Source organism: Narcine bancroftii, chromosome 7, assembly GCF_036971445.1.
Source record: "Narcine bancroftii isolate sNarBan1 chromosome 7, sNarBan1.hap1, whole genome shotgun sequence".
NCBI classification, from domain to species: domain Eukaryota; kingdom Metazoa; phylum Chordata; class Chondrichthyes; order Torpediniformes; family Narcinidae; genus Narcine; species Narcine bancroftii.
In genome coordinates, this window is record NC_091475.1 from 40,597,631 (window position 1) to 40,618,348 (window position 20,718).

The 20,718-nt window shown below is 40.6% G+C and overlaps 2 protein-coding genes across 5 annotated transcripts in view; one reads left to right on the plus strand and one right to left on the minus strand.

Moving 5' to 3' along the window:
• LOC138738806 (putative claudin-24) overlaps positions 1–20,718 on the minus strand; it is an 82,012-nt gene that overhangs the window by 60,864 nt on the left and 430 nt on the right. The window lies entirely within an intron of this gene.
• wwc3 (WWC family member 3) overlaps positions 1–20,718 on the plus strand; it is a 180,362-nt gene that overhangs the window by 30,138 nt on the left and 129,506 nt on the right. The window lies entirely within an intron of this gene.

Below are 20,718 nucleotides of genomic sequence, written 5' to 3' on the forward strand. Positions count from 1 at the left end.
TAATAATGCTTTCTTCAGTGGATTTTTCCCTGCTGATGCTAGTTAGCCCAATTATTTTGATATTGATGGATATTTTTGGATAAATTACATGGTGGTGACAATTTTCTGAACTGAGCTAAAATGGAACAAAGAGTAGGATGAGTTTGAAATTAATCAGGTGACATCAGGGGAGATTGGGGTTGTGGGATGTTGGTTTTCCCCCGTAGTATTTACTGAGTTCTTCATCCACTCTGTTATCAGTCTTGAGCCTTGTTAAATCTGTTTGATCGAGTTCCCTGCAATGAACTTTCGGAACTGTGTTCCCGACCTAGTGCCATTAGGGCTTTTCATTTCTTGGGGTTGGGGTTTTATGGGTGATGTCTTGCTGGAATTTGACAGTCCTGTTCAGATTAACAGCGTACACACCTTCAGGTTCTTATTCAATTATGGAAACATTTAGGTACATTTCTGCTAATTTTGTGTGTGTTTAATAAACAGCCGTTTGCTATTATGTTGCTTTTTTTTCTTCTTTTGTTCCAAACCTCTTAAATAGCAAACTGTTTTTTGAATACGACCAGAAGTTTTGGTGGTGCATACACAATGGATTGAGGAAACTGAAAACTTGAGTGCTTGGATATCTGCAGTGATCAAAACAAAGGAAATTCCAGCAATGACTTCAGCAGAGAGGCTTTCTTAGGTCAAACTTGGAATAATTTCCCTCAGTTGTAAGTCAAGAGGAGAAGCCCTTCTCCCTGCTGACTGTTTCCTTAATGGATGATTTGCTGGTCATATAAAGCTGATTGTTTTGCTTTTAACAACAAAATTGTGCAGTTAACAAGATAACAGTAGGAAATTTAATGCTTACAAACTTGAAACATTTACATAATCTTCAGGACTGCGTTAACGGAGAAATATAGCTGTACTTCGTGAATTGAGTGATCCACTTAGCCCTTTTTTTTTTAAGTGTCATGTTTCAGTTTAACAAGGACTTGTTGCTGAAATAGTTCATGATTCTATGAGGATGTTGCTTTGCAATTTTCTATTTTCATAGTCCCCATTTGCACTTCATGCCATGCCCAGTGATCTAAAAAATTTAACAAGATAGAAACACTTTGATTTTCCATGTAGGTCTTTGGATATTCTTTTCCTGAAGGCTGATGATGCATGCAGTGGTTGGCTTTTGGGAAGAAATGTGGAAACAAAGGTTCTTTTCCAATGTGCATACTGAACTTTTTAAAATGCTTAATGTAGAATATATAACAGTACAGCACAGGAACAGGTCCTTCAGCCCACAAAATCTAGGATGTTCAAATTAAATCAAATCCTTGCTGCCTGCCTTTTCATGTGCCTACGTGCAAAACGCTACTATTAATATCTGTTTCCATCACTCTCCCTGGCAGCCCATTCCAAGCACCCACTTTGTCTATGGAAAACAAAAAAACAACTTGCCTTGCACAACTCCTTAATACTTCAACCCACCCCCCCCCCCCCCCCCCCCCGCCTTAAAGGTATGCCTTCTAGTATTTAAATCCTGCAGCAAAGTGTCAAGCAAAAAAAAGTTCTAGTTTGATCTACCGGTAATTGCATTGCAACTACAGGAAACTCTTTGTTCTCTTGGCTTGCAACTTTCTAATGTTCCTCAGACCAGCTTTGTCTCAGTCACTGTTCAGCTGCAGAGATTTAATCTGGAACTATAGTCCCAGTGTAGTACACTGAAGGCTCACTGAGCACTTGGGAGTTTTGTGCTCTTTGAGATATTAAACTGAGATCTATATGTCTATGAGTGGCACGGTTGATGTAGCGCAGTTACAACACCAGCGATCGGGGCTGGGGATTCAAATTCCATGCTGTCTGTAAGGAGTTTGTACTCGTGGCTGTGTGGATTTTCCCCAGGGGTTTCGGTTTCCTCCCATTGTTCAAAAAGTATTGGGGGTTGTAAGCTAATTGGGTGTAATTGCGCTCATGGACTTTTGGGCCAAAATGGCTTGTTACCATTCTGTATGCTTGTCTAAAAATGGATGCAAAATGTTTATCCCTTGACAAGCAACATTGTTAATTGATATTTGTCAGACCTTATTGTGTTTCCTTCATTAAAATAGTGAATACATTTTAAAATTAACTTCATTGCTTATAAATAATTTAGAGATATCATGAGATTAGAAAAGGCCTTGAATTTGAGCCCTTTCCTTGCATGTGGAATGGCACTAGCTGATGCAACATTTGCAATATTTGTTCAGCGCTGTGATCAACAAATTACATTCTGCAGCATGTTTGTCCACACATTTTGACCATTGACTAGCAGTGAAATCATTATTGCTTGTTGTTGGAGTTACCTGGTCTTTAGTCTGAAACTCACTATTTGGTCTGTGATCTGTCTTGTTACTCGGGAGTTTTATTTTTAAAGTTGAATGTTTAGATTTATTGTCAGAGTGCATGCATCACATTATATACAACCTTGAGATTCCTTTTTTTTGCAGGCCAGGCAGAATATCTACTTAACTGTAGTGCAAAAAAAAACTGTTCTAAAACAAAAAAGAAATGCAAAGAAACCGTGCAATACAGAAAATAAATATTAAATAATAAATATTGTGCAAAGTAAGAATCCTTAAATGAATCTCTGATTGATTTTGCTGTTTAGGAGTCTGATGGAGGGGAGGCAACTTTTACTGAAATAGATGGTGTGAGTCTTGTGGTACCTATACTTCTTTCCTAAGGGCAGCAGCGAGAACAGAGCAGGGTCTGAGTGGTGTGTATCTTCGGTGATTGCTGCTGCTCTCTGATGGCAGTGTTCCATGTAAATTTTCTTGAAGGTGGAGAGAGTTTTGCGCATGATGTACTGGGCTGTACCCACTATCTTTTGCAAGGATTTCCACTCAGAGGTATTGGTGTCCTCATACCAGGCCATGATCCAGCTGGTCATCTCACTTTCCACCATACATCTATGAAAGTTTACGAATGTTGGAAATGCAGCAATGTTCCAATAATCCACCATCTGATTGTCTGGAAATCCTGATGGTTTGACATCTGGCTCAATCATTGATCTGGAAGGTGAGCCAGAATGCTGCTGAATGTCAGAGTGTACCTGAGGCTGGGATCTTTTACTATGGGTTGGATGTACAGCTGGAGCCAGGGTCCAGAGTGCTTGTTATCTCCTGCTCCATTACCCTTGCTGGGTTTATTTTAACATTTATTATATTCCTTTATAGCACGTGAAATAAAAGTGTTTGGGTATTAAGAGGAGTAAAATTCACTAGTGCAAAAATTCTATGTCTGGCATCACCACCCTCCCCAAGAGTGACTGATTATAAGAGTTTTACTGTAGTTTGCTTTGCATGAGATAATTAAATTTTGCTGCACATTTTTCTGTAGAATCATTGCTTTTTCATTTTTAATGGAAAGCTAAAACAATAAACAATCTGCTGGAGGAACACAACAGATGGAAAGAGTGGGAGAAAAAGAATGGTTGACATTTTGGCCCTGGACCCTGTGACCTTACTCAACAATCTAAACCTTCCTTACCTCACACCTATAACCCACTATTTTTCCTGCATCCACGTGCCTAAGAGTCTTAAATGATCCTATTGTACCAGCACACATGGCAATGCATTCCAGGCATCCACTACTTTTTTTTTGAACACTTGCCTCTGACGTCTCCCCTAAACGTTCCTAAACTACCTCATGGGTATTGAACTCAATCCCCCAACTAATGAAGGCCAGCATACCATGAGCCTTATCATCCTGAATGGCAGCCTTGAGAAATCAGTAGATTTGGACCCTCTGTTCTACTACTCTGTTGAGAATCCTGCCATTAACCACGTAGTCCACCTTCAAGATTGGGCTTTCAAAATGCATCACTTCACAGTGGTCTGGATTGAACTCCATCTGCCACACAGCTAAGGTTCCTTGGATCCCATGCCCTGTGACTTTCTGCATGAGTCTACAATGGGGGACCTTGTCAAATATTTTACTAAAATTCATATACACCACATAGATTGCCCTTTCTTCATAAATTTCTTGTGTCTCTTTCCTCATTAAACTTAACTAGGCTGATGAGGCATGACCTGCCCCTCATAAAGTCTTGCTGACTATCCCTGAGAAAATTGTTTCTCCAAGTGCTTCTAAATCCTGTCCCTAAGAATCCTCTCCAATAGTTTTCCCACTACTGTCATAGGATTCACTGGTTTTTAATTCCCAGGATTCTCACTATGACCTTTTTTAAACAAGGGGACCATATTTTCCACTCTCCAATCCTCTGGTACCTTCCCTGTGGCCAGGGAGGACATAAAGATCATTGCCAACTCTGCAGCAGTCTCTTCTATCACTTCCTGAAGTAACCTCGATATATCTTGTCTGGTCCTGGGGACTTAGCAATCCAAATTCCTCTTCCTTAACCTCAACGTGCTCCAGCAAGAAGCTTGTTCAAAACTGACCTCCATATTTGAAATTAATGCAGTTTATCAGTTTTGTTTCCAATGCAAGAGTTTTAATTGTGTAGATTCAAGATCAATTGATATAAAAATATTGATAATAAGCAATGGATTATGCCATTAATCAATCTTGCACTGGACTGAGATCATTTTTGCTTGTTCATTTATGACTGGACTCTACTATGAAGTCAGAAATGGAAACATTCAGCTCTATTCACAACTCCACTAACTCTGAAACAGCACAGGCAATGTTCTGATAATTGGGAGATAACATTGCCAGACGATGATCATCTCCAATAAGAAAACCAAATTATTCCCCTTGTTGGTTGTAAGACTCCATGGATTAGAAACCTTAGTTAGATGGGTCACGATGACCAGAGCTGCAGACTGTAATATGATTCCCACAAAGCTTATTGATTGTTTTCCTGTGGATATCTGTAACTTGGTAAGGGCATCACCGTTAGCATTCTGAATCATTCCTATCCTTGATCAATACTTGCCACTCACTTTCGGGTAGAGCAGAAACTTCCTACAGCAGGGAATCTCCCTGCTGAGTTGGCTCCAAGGGAGCTTTTAACTCATTAAATTTTTATGCATTAAAATGTCAAGTTAAGTGTATTTGTCTTGGTTGTTTTGCAGTTCTTTTACATTTTTATTTTCTAACATTTCCAACAATATTTTTAATAGACTTTGAATTTTTTTTAGTCTTTGTGCTTGTCAGAGATACTTGTCACAATTCAGTTCTTTGATAGTAAGGTAGCATTGATTTGGTTTGAACTGAATATATCTATTTGGTTAGTCTGGTATGGGCTGGGTTGTAATTTACATTGGAAGGATCCTTGACAATTTGAAGCCAAATTTGTAGGTCATATTGCCTCTGCAGATAAGAGTGGGTTTGGGAGAGATAAGTGGACCCTGCCATAGGCCAGATAATATATATGCCTGAGACTGGACATACCTGGAGAATACAGATGTTGGAAACTAGACCAAAAAAAAAGGGAGAGCTCAGCTGGTCCTGCAGCATCTAGGAGGGAATAGAGAGTTGAAGCTTTGGGTTTGAAGCCTTTATCAAGACTGCCAAAAAATACAAGACTGCAGATCGAGCAGCATGGGTAGGTCAAAAAGAATGATTTGGGTTGGAGAGTGGGGGTATAAATGAGGACAGGGTGGGAGGAGTTGGATGCCAAAATGGTTTTCTGCTGGTTACAACTGCATGCATTGATCGATCTGGGACAGAAAGCCCAGTAGCAGGGTGCCGAAAGAACCATGATGCCTTGACCTACATGACTGCAGTTTTGACAGAAGGCACTTCAGCAATTTATCAACTTGACTTGTTGCTCAGCAGAAGAAGTTTATGTTTGGGGACCTGTTACCAATTTCATCTGCAGGTTCCCATTCAGAAATAAACTTGTGTGCAAATCTTGCAAGATGTGTTATAAAAACATTTTAACTGTTATGCAAAGTGCAATTGATGCCTTCAATAGTTAACTTGTATTTGAGGCTAATGGTTCTTGTTATGTCAGGTTATTACAGGATGTGGTGAAAATTGGGTACTCTCTGGATAGCGGTACAAATTTTATGGAGGAGAACAGGCTTCTGTTCTCCAATATTCTGGCTAATGATAAACGATAAGTGTGTGTTTTACAGAATCGACCTCTCAAAAATATCTCTCACCTGCTGACTGAATTTCTGACATAAGTCACTAATTAAAAAAAATTGAAGTTCTTTCTCTTCAACCACACAATACTGCTTTATATAATCTACACTCCTAACAATGCTAGAAAGGGCCAGGTTGCTGTAGGCTGCATTCTCCCAAATGTTGGGTCTAACGAGAGAGAGAGATGAGCACACAATCTAGTTTAATGTATAAGATGGCAATAAATTATTGTCACCTGCTGAGAACTATACCGAAGATTAATTAAGGGTTGAGAATTTACCATTTACTGGTGTTTGGCAAAAAGCGCCTTTCATTCAGCTGTGCCTTGGTTCCAATAGACTTTTACTTTATGCTGTCAGTCACAAATGTGTCCTTAGGAGACTGGTCATATCACCACTTCCTGAACTCATATTGGGAAAAATCTAGGTAATCTAGGCTTCTCAGAATGTGTAGATGTACCACATGGGAATCCAAGAATCATATCTGTTATAATACAACCAGGGTGCTATGCTGGTGTTAATCAGTTTGTAACAGGAGCCAAGTGACGATAGGTCCACAAACCTTAGGAGGAATGGTATTGTGGAGCACTGGTCTATTTTCCCCATTGCTGGCGATTGTGCTGTAAGGGGGAAAAGTCTTTACCATAAATTTGGCATGCATAATACCTCAATGCTTTTACTTTTTGTCGTAGACTTTTATAACCATATTACTACCTGCCAAAGTCAAGCGTGTTGAATGCTGTTAATTTGCCTACTCCAAAGCAAAATACTTTGAATGCTGGAAGTCTGAAATAAATACAACCAAACCTGTGGATTCTGTGACAGGTCTGTTAGAATCACTTCTGTGTCTATAGAATACTTTTTTTGATTTTTTTTCAGCCTTGCAACTATTTCCTCTTTGCTCTTTTATCACCCTCCTTGGCTTCTGTGCCCTCCTTAAAAACTATTCATCTGAACTTCTAAAACTACTTTAAAGCAATAAAAACTGGTTTTGCAACCTGAAAATTGATCAGTGAGGCAAAATGTTAACTTTTACATGGGTGATGGAGGAGATTTAGAAATGGGCATTGAGGACTTGAACTGCACCAAAACCAGGTGAGAGACCTTCTCTCTCCCAGAGAATTATTTTTCAGCTGCCTTTCTACCAGCAAAGTCATATTTCCGTAGTTGATGCTGCTTGGTGGTGAACAGTGGGGAAAAATGTTTGAACATCATCATGACATGAGGAAGGGTGAAAGTAACTTGACTTTCTTACCGGTACAGTAATCTGCTTGAAGGTTCCAGCCACTTTCTTACTGGTATGCCATACTGGGTTGTAATGGCTTACTCCCACCCTGACATGAGGTTCAAGTCAAATATAAGCAACTGGGTTAGGTATGCCTAACCTGGGTCGTAACTGTGCAGAGAAACATGGAATTAACTTTTCAGTTGGATGACCTCTCATCAAAGAGTTAACTCTGTTTCTCTGTAGATGCTGTTTGATCTGCTGAGTGTTTTATTTTAGATTTTCAGTGTCGGCAGTTCCTTTATGTTTTAAACAGGTTAAAGTTAAAACATTCTTTTTTGCCTGCAAAAAAGACTTTAGTTGCATGACCTGTCTTTTGGTAATTTGTTCATTCAGGGTGGGATCTTTCTATTCACCCCAAGCAGTTAAAGTGCTAACTTGTATTATATTGAAGCTGTGCAAAATTCACAGTTTTAAACTGACCTTAACTTAAAAGAAAGGTCTGGTTTTATTAGTACTCAATACACCTACACAGTTGTAAAATGCACTATATATTTCATAACTGTGGTGCGTAAAGAGGATACATTACTATGAAAAGGAATAATTTGTAGCTCTTCCAACAAAACTTAAAGAATTTCATGAATGTTACGTTCTAAATGTAGTATTACGTGACAATAATTCATCCAACATGATTTTATGACAGCAGAATCCTGTTCCTCTAGGTAGATATCTAACTTGCATAAGAATTTCTATGGATTACATTTGAATTGTATCTTCCAAGATCACTAGAAGGGTTGATTTTATGTATTATGTGCTCCCAGTTAATTTTCATTTGAGTGGGACTGTGACTTTAAGAGAACAAATCAAGCTGCAAACCCTACAACCTTTGTAGACTGGCTGTGAGCTGACAGGCTCAGGACAGCGTATACTCAAATTTACTACTTCTGAAGAGTGAGGAAGGCCCTGGAACACAGGTGCAGAGACAATGTGACAACATATTAAATAAATAATATTCTGTTTGTTCAGGGGCCATTTTAAGGAAGCAGCACTTTGAGAAGCATCTGTTTGAAGGGATACTGTGATGAAGTGGAGACGTGTGGTGGGGTATATTCATTCTGTAAGGAGAATGAGTATACCCCACCTTGTCCAAAGGAAAGGTCACTTTTGAAGGGTGATTAGTGCGTCACACCTTGACCAAAGGAAAATCACTTTTGAAGGGGACTTGTTGAATCCCACCATGGCCAAAGGAAAGGTCACTTCTGAAGGGAAATTGTTTAAACCCCATCGTGACCATTGTTACGGTCATTCCAGCTGACCCACAAAAGGGTTCTGGAAGCTTTGTGAACGCCACTTGCTTCCCCTACACCAAGAAAAGTTTTGACTACCACTCGCCTTGGGAAGTGACTCAACAAGGATCTCATGAGTTTTTTAACAATCTGTCACCCTAGTCACCCATCTCATTCGTAAAGACTTCTTTGCATCAATTTAAGAGTCTTCGTGTCAACACTGGATTTCTGAGACAGGATTTGGAAGTGATGTTCCAGAATTGGGCCTGGTCTTGGATATCTGTCTGTCTGTCTCTTTCTTTCTGCCTCTCTAGATAAGGTGTTATATTATTGGTAATTAATAATAAAACTTTTATTTTAAATATAACACTGTCTTGGGTAATTTCTGTTGCTGCTGTCTGAGTATGTAACAATGAGACAATTCAGATGTATTGATTTAGTATTGTGTACATCCTCACAGTGCCATGCTTTACATTATTCTATGTTTTATGTTCTACAGATGCTATAGACAGTATCTGAAAAGAGCAAGGATTATGGATGAGTTTGGCTGATGACTAATGGAAGAAAAAAACATTTTCAGAGCTGAAGTAGATCATTCGGTTGCCTGTACTGCCCTCAGTTAGATCTTGCCTAATTCTCTTGGTTCCATTTCCTTCAATATCCTTGCTACCCAAAATATGTTGACCAGTTTTGACTAGCACCCCCAAGTCTGGAAAAGCTATTTTGGATGAATTTGTATGATTTACTTGGTGGACAGCTGAACTAGTAATAGCCTGCTGACACTTTTCCATACCTTGATGAGGGACTCCAGCCTGAAAGGATGGTTATGTATCTTTACTTTTGTTATATAATGTACACTGTTTTACTTGCTGAGTTTCTCTGCCTTGTGTTTTTACGGTCAACTGAACTTCCTCTGCTCCAAATCTTCACCACAAGTCCGCTTGTGTCATCTGCAGCTCCATCAGTGTGACTCTTGCCTCCGAGTCCAAACACTGTTACTCTGGAGATTAAGCACCAAAATCTGGGCTGGCATTCCATGATCCAATGAAGATGTCTCATAAATGCATGCTCTTCTTGTTTCCTGCTTCTATTTTGTATGTTTTTGCTGCCTTTTCTCATTTTGTGGAATGAGCTGCCAGCTGAAGTGGTGAATGCAGGGTCAGTTTTAACATTTAAGAACAATTTGGACAGCTGCGTGGCTATGAGGTGTGTGAAGGGCTATGAACTGGGTGCAAATTAGTGGAATTAGGTAGATTAATAGTTTGACCCAGACTAGAAGGCTGAAGGGCCTGTTCTATGGTTCATTTGTCCTACAGTTAGGAACTTTGTGGCATCTGTAGATTTAGAGCTTTATCATGGTAATTTATCATTAGGTCATTAATATTGGTGTTAGCACTAGTCTTTTGGCAACACCAATACCATTGTCTACCATTCTCCTGTCTGAAAAACCAACATGTACCTGTTTCCTGCCTTTCAATTGCTCCTGTCCATGTTGGTGCTGAGCCTTCAATTCAATTGGTTGAGTTAGCCAGAGATTGATTATCTAAAGCACAGATGTCAAACTCAGGCCCGCGGGCCAAATTTGGCCTGTGATATAATTATATTTGGCCTGCAAGATCATATCAAATATGTATTAGAGCTGACCCGCTGGCCGCCGCGCCAGTATAGCGCATGCACAGCTAATACTACAAATCCCAGAATGCTTTGCAAATGCGTTGGCGTCAGCCCGCAAATCGCCCCCACCTCCTCTCTTTACTTTCATTAGCATCTGTGACCTGTCGCCCAACTCACGTGTAATAAACCCCTTACGAAAAATGGCCAAACGAAAGACAGAAAACAGGACCTTTCAAGACAGGTGGGAGCCAGACTTTCTGTTCATCATTTTAAAAGACAATCCTGTTTGTCATTGAAGCAAGTTGTTATTTTTTTGACTTGTTGGCTTGTGAAAAAAAAAAACCATTTAAAAGGGGCTTAAAGGCGATAGAGAAATATTATTTATTGAATATTTTATTTCTCATTTGTTAATGCTTCTTCTGGACAGAGTTTAACCAAAACTATTATTAAACATTTATTTTAATAAGAAAAAGTTTAACATTACATATGTTGAAAGAAGAGAAAACATACAGATGTTGTTGAAAATTTTTAATAAATATTTAGTTTGGCCCATGCCTTAGTCCAAGTTTTTAATTTTGGCCCTCTGTGAATTTGAGTTTGACACCCCTGATCTAAAGCATTTTGAAAAGGCATGTAGACAATCTCTGTTTCTTGCTGTTACCTCATCGATTAAATTCATTCAGGTCAAAGAGGAATTTGCTTTTTAACAAATGTATACTGGTTCTGCTTTATCAACTTGACCATCTCCCAGTGCTCTCCTATACTTTCCCTGATTACTGTTTTTTATAAAACTCCCCCATACCGAGGTTAAGCAAATTGTCCTGTTGTAGCTTGTCCCTGTATCCATTTGTCATGATCATTTTTTGGTTCTCAGGCATCTCTTTTGTGTCTAGCGAGGGCTGGAAGGAGAGTTGTATCTAGGATTCATCCCATCCAAAACTGGTGACTTGTTTATTTTAAGCAGAGCTAGTGTTTCTGGTAGTCCTCCTTATCAATCTTCTCTCTATCCATTATCTCTACTCCTGTTCCACTGAAATTTTGGCAGCAGACTCTTCCTTGATGAAGTATTTCAGCTATGCTTTTTGTCTCTCCATCACCCTGATGGGGCCCACCTATTCACTGACAAGTTGCATGTCTGCAGAAGGTGTCTTTAATCTCTGTTCACATTAAATGTTGTTCTGTTCTCATACTTTCCCTGTGTAGTCATTCCTTTTCACTTCTCCTCTGAGATCTCCATATTCACTGAAATTATTCTCTTTTTTTTCTTGCATCAACACCTCTTCTGTGATCCAAGGAGTACTGGCTTTGCTTTCCTCACTCCCTCACCCGCTCCCCCAACCCTCCCTTGTGAGAACCTAACCAGTTTGTGCTCAAATTGCCCTTTTCAGCTGACAATAGATTGTTCCCAATCCTTGCTGAGTCCCTTCTTATCCCATTGAGATTAGTTCTCCTCTGCTCCTATTTAGTTCTGTTTTGGATGTGCCCCTTGCCTCTTTTGTTAATCTAAAACCTATGACTGATGGTCACTGGTGTTTGGCATATCTGACCTTCCCTGTTCCTCAGAATCATAATGTCTCCTTTTTTCTTTTGTCAGAAATGCATCAATAGAGGGTGTTTGCCTGTACACATTTTGGAAAATTGCACTCTTTTCCTCTTCAACAATATTGGGGCAATTGAAGTTTTCTTGCTTACAACTCCCCAATTCTGTTTTTAAAAAAAAATCTCTGTTCCTTTATCTCTTACAGTTTTCTGGCTGATAAAATACTCTAGCCACCATAATAAGTCTTCTTGCTTCTTAACTCCAACCAAACAACGCTATATTTGACACTTAAGAGTATCCCTTCATTCTGACACTGTGATATCTTCTTCAATTAATATGGGCATTGCACCACTTTTCTTTCCTTACCTTCATTGTATCCTGGAATTTTGAACGTAAACCTGCCTGTTATTTTAAAATTTGTTTTGAAGTCACTTGTTGCAACTCCTCCCTCACTTACCCTCAAAAGAAATAATAATCATGATCAGGTAACAGAGCTCAACTGAGCCTATGTTGAACTTCATGTGACACGAGAACTTCATTGATAATGAGGTGAGAACCTGGATTTTGTGTTCGAGTCTCTGGCACAACAGCCATATATTAGAGTGGATAAGCAAACTTTGTGAAAACAGGTAGGCTTTGACCAAGGATTAAATGGTGGAGAAGGAGAGATGATAAGGGAATCTTGGGAAATGCCAATGAGATACCGGTTGTTGTATTTTATCAAGAATACATGAGGGTAGAATTGGGTGATTAAGTTCTTGGGAGTTGCTATCTCGGAGGATCTTTCCTGGACCAAACACAATGGCATTGGGAAGAAAGCACGTCAGCACCTCGACTTCCTCAGGAGTTTGCAGAGGTTTGGAATGACGCCAGAAACTCTGGCAAATTTCTATTAATGTGTGGTGGAAAGTGTGCTGACCAGCTGCATCACAGTCTGGTATAGGGACACCAATACCCCTGAACATTAAGCCCTCCAAAAGGTTGTGGACACAGCCCAGGATGTCACAGGAAAAAACTCTCCCCACTATCGAGTACATCTACAGGGAACACTGCAGCAGCATCAAGGATCTCCACCACCTGGTACATGTTCTGTTCTCACTGCTACCATCAGGAAAGAGGTATAGGTGTCTCAAGACTCGCACCTCCAGGTTCAGGAACAGCTGCTACCCCTCTACCATCAGACTCCTGAAGGACAAACTCAATCAGAGACTCATTTAAGGACTCTTACTTGTGCACTTTATTGATTTAAAAAAAAAATGATGTATTGCAGTCAGTTTGTATACATTCATTATCTGTTTACAGCTGTTTATTTGTTTACATGTACATGCTGTGTACAGTTTTATTTTGCACTACCAATAAGTGATAATTCTGCCTGGCCCACAGAGAAAAAGAATCTCAGGGTTATATGTGATGTCATGTATGTACTCTGACAATAAATCTGAAATCTGTAAGGCATAGACTCGTAGAGTTGAGGAGCAGAAAAACAAGCCCTTGTGTCCATCTCAACAATGCTGGCCAAAGTACTTGTCAAAGTCTGCAGAAGGACACTCGGCCTGAAATGTTGACTGCCTTTTAGTTGCTGAGTTTTTCCAGCATTTTCTGCACTGAACTTTTCTAAGCTAATCTCCTTTGCCTGTGTTTGGCTCTTTCATATCTACATGCCCATTCAAATGTTTTTTTAAGTGTTGTAGCTGCATCCACCTCCTTTAGCACCCCGTTCCATACACCAGGAGAACATTGATAAAATAGAAAGCCCTAGATGCACTGCTTAACCAGGAGCACGCGTAGGACATTTTGCATGAGTCTGAGGATGAACAGGCCTTGAAATTTATAGCTTTGCTGCAGATGCATTTGTATGTCTGAAATGGATATTAAAATCTCCATCGATTTGTTGGTATCCTATAATTTTCAACTAGCTGTCAGTTTTCTCAGTCAAGGTGACTGTGTGGGAAATGGCAGCTTGAGCAGCCATCTGCACAGTTCCCTCACCATTTCAGAGCACTGAGGCCCCCAGGCTCTGTCAACAATGTATATCAATCTTCTTACATAAACAAATTGCTGTGCAATTAGAAAACAAGCCAGTTATAAATACTATTCATAGACATGGAATGGTTGGAAGTCATGACGGGCTTGAAATACAGAACATTTCTGGAATTTCATGCTATCCAGTGTGAATGAAGCCAAAAGTAGAGAGAGATTTTTGCGGCGGTTACATTGCAAGTTACCAATTTTGTGTTCAGTGTTGCACTGAAGTGACAACCTGGATCTCTCTGGCTTATCAAAGCAAATAAAACTCGACACAGTCATGTCTTAGGCTAAGTAACGAAATGTTACTATCTAGATGATAGAATGGTGACTGTCGGTCTAGTGTATTAACACACCAAGTGCTGAAAGAACTCAGTGAGAGGTCAGGCAGCATCCATGGAAGCTTGGTGTGTTGCTCCAGTTTTCTAGCATCTCAGGACTCATTGTTTGCCCATTTCAGTGCAGTGTCATTTGTTCAATAAAGTTGACTATCCAGTGATAGTACTGAAGGAACCTTTGAAAGAGCAAGTCACTGCATTCATCTTGCCCCTCACCTTCGCGCATAGCTATTCTTTTCAGTTTTCTATTCAGTACCCTTTCAAAAGTTTCTATTGAACCTGCCTCCACCAATCAACCCTTTCCTGCAGTATATTTTGGATCAGAACAACTTGCTTTGTAAACATATTTTCCTCCTTTCTCTCAAGGTTTCTTTGCAAATTATTTTAAATCTCTCCTCTGGGTTATTGACCCAGCTGCCAGTGAAAGCAATTTTATCTTATTTACTCTATCAGAATCTGACTTTGAACATTCCTGTTAAATCTCCATCTAGTACTGAAAACAATCACAATCTCTGAGAACCTTCCTTTTTAAATCCAAGCTTTAAGTATAACTCCATCACTTTTTCTGATTTTGACAAGTTGAAAATTAGTTGGGCTCTGTTTTTAAGAAGTCTAGGAACTGTGTTGATTAGACAAATTTTCATTCCAGTATCCTGACCCTAGTTGTATTGACCATGCCCACTAAATAATCTGGCTTGATGCACACTATAGCTGTTATATGGAGACCATATGCTTAAAGCATCTATTCTATCCTGGTGTACAAAATGCCTGGGCACAGAGGCTGAAATTTGGGAACTTGAATATCCATATTTTATTAAAACTGTCTGTAACATGTAATTAATCTTGAAAGAATTAGAAATTGATGTTGATATTTTTTTAATGTTTCCTTCCAAGATTCGTGCAGCTTAACTATTGCATTTTCTCTGTTGATCATCCAGAGACTGGACTGGTAATTTCGTTAAATTGGTTTGAGATTGTGAATTCACTCTTTTTAAATAAATGATTGGTTTTATAGAAGTGATCATTTAAGTTCTCAGATTGTTGTTCAGTTCAATCCCCTTCTCCCAACTGTCTCACTCTGTTCTTTGGGAAAAGGAATGTGTTCAATCTGGCTTCTACGTGACAGCAATCCATCAAGATCATGGTTGGCACATAACTGCCCCTGTTTGGATCAGCACGCTCTCAGTTGTAGCAAACAACCATCTGCGACAGGCACAAGTATTTCACTTACCAGCACTGGCCACATTGTTGAAATGAATAATTTCATGGATTGATAGCCCAGGTCTCTGGGCTAGCAGGTATATGTCTAGCACAATTCATGACTGAAGGATATAGCGGTTCTCCACAGTTGATGGTAAGTCTTTGAAGTGCAGCCACTATAGCAGCAGGGGCAATTTGTGCACAGCAAGGACCCGCAGAATGAAATGTGGTGACGACAAACCGAGGTAGGACATGCGCAGTAAATGGTAGGGAACTGAAGAGTGGGAAGGAACAAAGGGATCTGGAAATATAGATACATAATTCCCTGAAAGTAGTGTCACAGGTAGACAGGGTTGTTAAAAAAAACATTTGGCATCTTGGCCTTCATAAATCAAAGTATTGAGTATAAGAGTTGGTATGTCATGGTGAGGTTGCGTAAGACATTGGTGAGGCCAAATTTGGAGTATTGTGTGCAGTTCTGTTTGTTAAACTACAGGAAGACTATCAGTAAGATTGAAAGAGTGCAAAGAAGATTACTAGAATGTTGCTGATTCTTCAGGAGTTAAGTTGCAGGGAAATATTAAACAGTTTAGGACTTGATTACTTAGAGCATAGAAGAATGAAGGGAGATTTGATAGGAGGTTTACAATATTATGAGGGGTATAGACAGAGTAAATGAGAGTAGGCTCTTTCCACTTGAATTAGGAGAGATAAATATGAGAGGAGATGACTTTAGGGTGAAAGGGGAAAGATTCAGAGGAACTTCTTCACGCAGAGTGGTGAGTGTGGAACGAGCTGCCATCTGACGTAAAGGTGGGCTCACTCTTAAGTTTTAAGAATAAATTGGATAGATACACAGATGAGAGAGATCTGGAGGGTTGTGGACTGGGTGCAGGTCAATGGGATTAGTGGAATAATATTTCAGCACAGACTAGAAGGGTTGAATGGCCAGTTTTCTGTGCTGTAGTGTTCTATGGTTCTACGACTGGACCTTCCATGATGTTGACGAGATACGATAGCGCAGGGGTTCCCAACCTGGGATATATGTACCCCCAGTGGTACATTTGCACTTTTCAGGGGGTACATTGGGTCTGAGAGAATAACCACTACTGTACAATACATGGTATTGTAATCTGCAGTCAGATTGCACAATGTCGTTTTTTTTATCCTTAATTTTTAGGGGTACACAGGAACCTATAAAAATCCCCAAGGGGAACAGAGGAGCAAAAAGGTTGGGAACCCCTGCGATAGCGAGTATTCCTCTGCTCTATCTAAAAACGCTGCGATGGGATGTCTTGAATGGACAGGAGAGAATAGCTGAAAGTGTTCTTTCTGTGTTGCAACTGCATACTGTTGAGAGGGGCAAGCCAAGGCAGTCAGGTCTCTGGCACACAGTTTGGCCCTATGGCTAAGAAAGGAAGGTAGGAGAAGAGGCAAGTTGTAATGATAGGGGATTCAGTAGTTAGGGGAGAGGATGAGAGCTTCTGCAGAAAAGATTGATATCCTGAATGGTATGTTGTCTCCCAGATACCAGGGTCTGGAATATCTCAAACTGAGTTCACGACCTACTTAAGAGGGAGGGTGAGCTTCCAGATACCGTGGTCTAATGATGTAGGTAGGAAGGGTAATGAGGTCAGAGAGTTGGGTGTGAAGTTGAAGGACAAGAACACCAGGGTTGTGGTCTCTGATTTGCCACCCATCTGTATGCTAGTAAGGTTAGAAATGGAAGGTAACGCCACTTAGCTTGTGGCAAAAGAAATGGTGTAGGAAGAAAGGCTTCAGGTTTCTAGATCTCTCTTCCAGGAAAGGTGGAACCTGTACTGGCAGCGTTGTTCGATTCCAAACTGGATGAGGACTAATCTCTTTGCAGGAAGGTTTGCTAGTGCTGTTCCAGGGGGTTTAAACTAGATTTGCAGGGGGGTGGGAGCTCGAGGGCCAGAGCAGAGATGGTGAATTGGAGGAAGGTAAAAATGATGTTAAGAATGCAATTAAAAACAAAAATCAAAGGGTTGTGTGTTGGAAATAATACTCTTGGATGCATCTTATTTCAATGCAAGAAGTACTGTAGGAAAGGCAGATGAGCTTAGAGCGTGGATTGGCTTGTGGAATTATGACATTGTGGCCTTTAGTGAAACTTGGTTGGGGGAGGGCAGGACTGGCAGCTCAATGTTCCAGGGTTCCATTGTTTCAAACACAATAAACTGGGAGGAATGAAATGGGGAAGAATAGCATTGCTCACCAGAGAAAATATCACAGCTGTCCTCAGGCAGGACAGATAGGAGGGATCACCTACTGAGGCTATATGGGCAGAGTGAGGAATAGGAAAGTTATGACCAGGTTAATGGGGTTGTATTATTGGATCGACCATGTTAATGGGGTTGTATTATGGATCACCCAATAGTCGGTGGGAATTGAAGGAGCAAAACTGCAGAGAGATAGAGCAGACAGCCGCAGGATACAAAGTTGTGATGGTAGGTGATTTCACCTCTCCACGTATTGAATGGGACTGCCATACAGTAAAAGGGCTGGATGCGTTAGAGTTTGTCAAATATGTTCATGAAAGTTTTCTCAATCAGTATATTGAGGTACCAACTAGAGAGAATGCAATACTCGATCTCTTAGGGAACAAGACAGGACAGGTGGCACTTTGGGTCGAGTGATCATAATCCCATTAGTTTGAAGATAATTCTGGATAAGGATAGATTTGGTCCTCTGGTTGAGATTCTAAATTGGAGAATGGCCAATTTTGAGGAAATGAGAATGGATCAAGAAAGTGTGGATTGGAATAGATTGTTATCAGGCAAGGATGTGAGAGGTAAGTGGAAGGCCTTCAAAGGTGAAGTTTTTGGAGTATAGAGTTTGTATGATCCTGTAAGGATTAAGGGGAAGTTAACAGGCATAGGGAACCTTGGTTTTTGAGTGGTATCAGGAATTCAGTTAAGAAGAAGAGAGAGGTGTATAGCAGGTAAAGACAAGAAGAAGTAAATGAGATACTTGAGGAGTATAATAAATGCAAGAAAAAGCATAAGATGGAAATCAGGACGGCTTAAAGAAGACATGAGGTTGCTCTGGCAGATAAGGTGAAGGAAAATCCTAAGGGCCTCTACCTCCTTAGGAGCGAAAGGATAGCAAGGGACAAAATTGACCCTCTTGGAGATCAAAGTGGTTGGCTATGTTTGAAGCCAGGAGAATCGGGGAGAACTTAAATTTTTTTTTGTGGCACCAGTACTTACTCAGGAAAAACTGGCACAGAATCTATGGAAGTGAGGCAAACAAGCGATGATGACATGGAACCTGTACAGATTGGAGGAGGTGCTTGCTGCCTTAAAAAAAAAGGGTGGATAAATCCCCAGGGCCTGACAAGGTACTCACTTGGAACTTTGATGGAGGAGAGTGTAGAAATTACATTAGCCCTGGCATATATATTTAAAATATTCTTCGCCACACATAAGGTGCCAGAGGACTGGAAGGTAGCTCATGTTATTCCTTTGTATAAAAATGTCTTTAAAAAATAACTCTGGAAGTTGTGGGCTGGTGAGCCTGTAGTAGATAAATTATTGGGAGGAGATCTAAGAGATGGTATACAAGTATTTGGATAGCCAGAGACCAATTAAAGATCGTCCATTAGCTTTCTGTGTGGTAAGTCATGTTTAACCAATCATAGAGTTTTTCAAGGAGGTTCCCAGGAAAGATGATGAAGGATAGGCTATGGATGTTATCTACGTGGACTTTAGCAAGGCCTTTGGCAAGGTCCTACATAGGAGGTTAGTCAGGAAGGTTCAGCCATTTGGTATTCATGGTGAGGTAGTAAACTAGATTCATCAATGGCTTTACAGGAGAAGGCAGAGAGTGGTGGTGAATGATTACCTCTCATACTGGAGTCCTGTAACTAGTGGTGTGCCTCAAGGATCAGTGCTGGGTCCATTAATGTTTGTCATCCATATCAATTATCTGCATGATATTGGGGTAAATTGGGTCAGAGAGTTTGCAGATGACACAAAGATTGGAGGTGTAGTGGACTTTCAAACATTGCAGAGGGATTTGGGTCTGCTGCAAAATGGCAGATGGAATTTAATACATACAAGTGTGAGATGTTGCATTTTGGAAGGGCAATGCATGGTAAATGGTAGGTCAGTGAGGTATGCGATAGTAGAGAGGGATCTTGGAATACAAATATATAATTCCCTGAAAGTGATGTCATTGATAGATAGGGTCGTAAAGGGGGCTTTTGGCATATTGGCCTTCATAAATCAAAGTACAGGTATTGAGTAGAGGAGTTGGGATGTTATTGGTAAAATTGTACAAGTCATTGGTGAGGCCAATTTTGGAGTGCAGTTCTGGTCACCTAACTACAGGAAAGGTGTCAATAAGATTGAAAGAGTACAGAGAAGATTTACTAGGATGTTTCCTGGACTTGAAGTGCTGAGGGAAAGGCTAGGACTTTATTTCCAGGAGTGTAGAGAATGAGGGGAGATTTGATAGAGGTTTTCAGAATTATGAGGAGTACAGATACAGGGTAAGTTGGCTTTTTTCACTGAGGTTAGGTGCACCAAAGAAGAGGAACAAGGACTGCCTAAAGAAATCTCTTGGTGCCTGCCACATTGACCACCGCCAGTGGGCTGATATCGCCTCAAACCGTGCATCTTGGCGCCTCACAGTTCGGCGGGCAGCAACCTCCTTTGAAGAAGACCGCAGAGCCCACCTCACTGACAAAAGACAAAGGAGGAAAAACCCAACACCCAACCCCAACCAACCAATTTTCCCTTGCAACCGCTGCAACCGTGTCTGCCTGTCCCGCATCGGACTTGTCAGCCACAAACGAGCCTGCATCTGACGTGGACATTACCCCTCCATAAATCTTCGTCCGCGAAGCCAAGCCAAAGAAAAAGGTGAAATACAAACTAGAGGACATGGGTTCAGAGTGAAAAGGGAAAAGTTGAAGGGGAACATTTGGGGTAACTTCACTCAGAGATCAGTGGGAGTATGGAATGAACTGCCAGCTGAAGTGGTGAATGTGGGCTCAATTTTGACATTGAAAAAAAAATCTGGACAGTACATGGTTGGGAGATGTATGGAGGGCTATGGAATGGGTGCAGGTCAGTGGAGCCAGGCAGAAAAAGAGTTTGGCATAGAATGTCCAAAGGGCCCGTTTCTGTGCTGTCATGTTTTGTGGTTCTCTGGTTCTTTTAAGGCACCTGCAGCAATGCAGAAACTCCCCTGTTCCTAAGTTGAAATATCAGCATGAATTGATCGTTTACCAGCCCCCTCCCCACCCCCACCCCCAACGAAAGGAGTATATTGACCTGAGCTAGTCTAGAACATTGCTGGCTTTCAAGCGATAATGAGGTAGCTTTCCTAACGTCCAGAATACTGCTATGCAGAGAAGGGTGGGTAGGAAATGCGTTATATTGGCAGTTTGGGTGGTGGG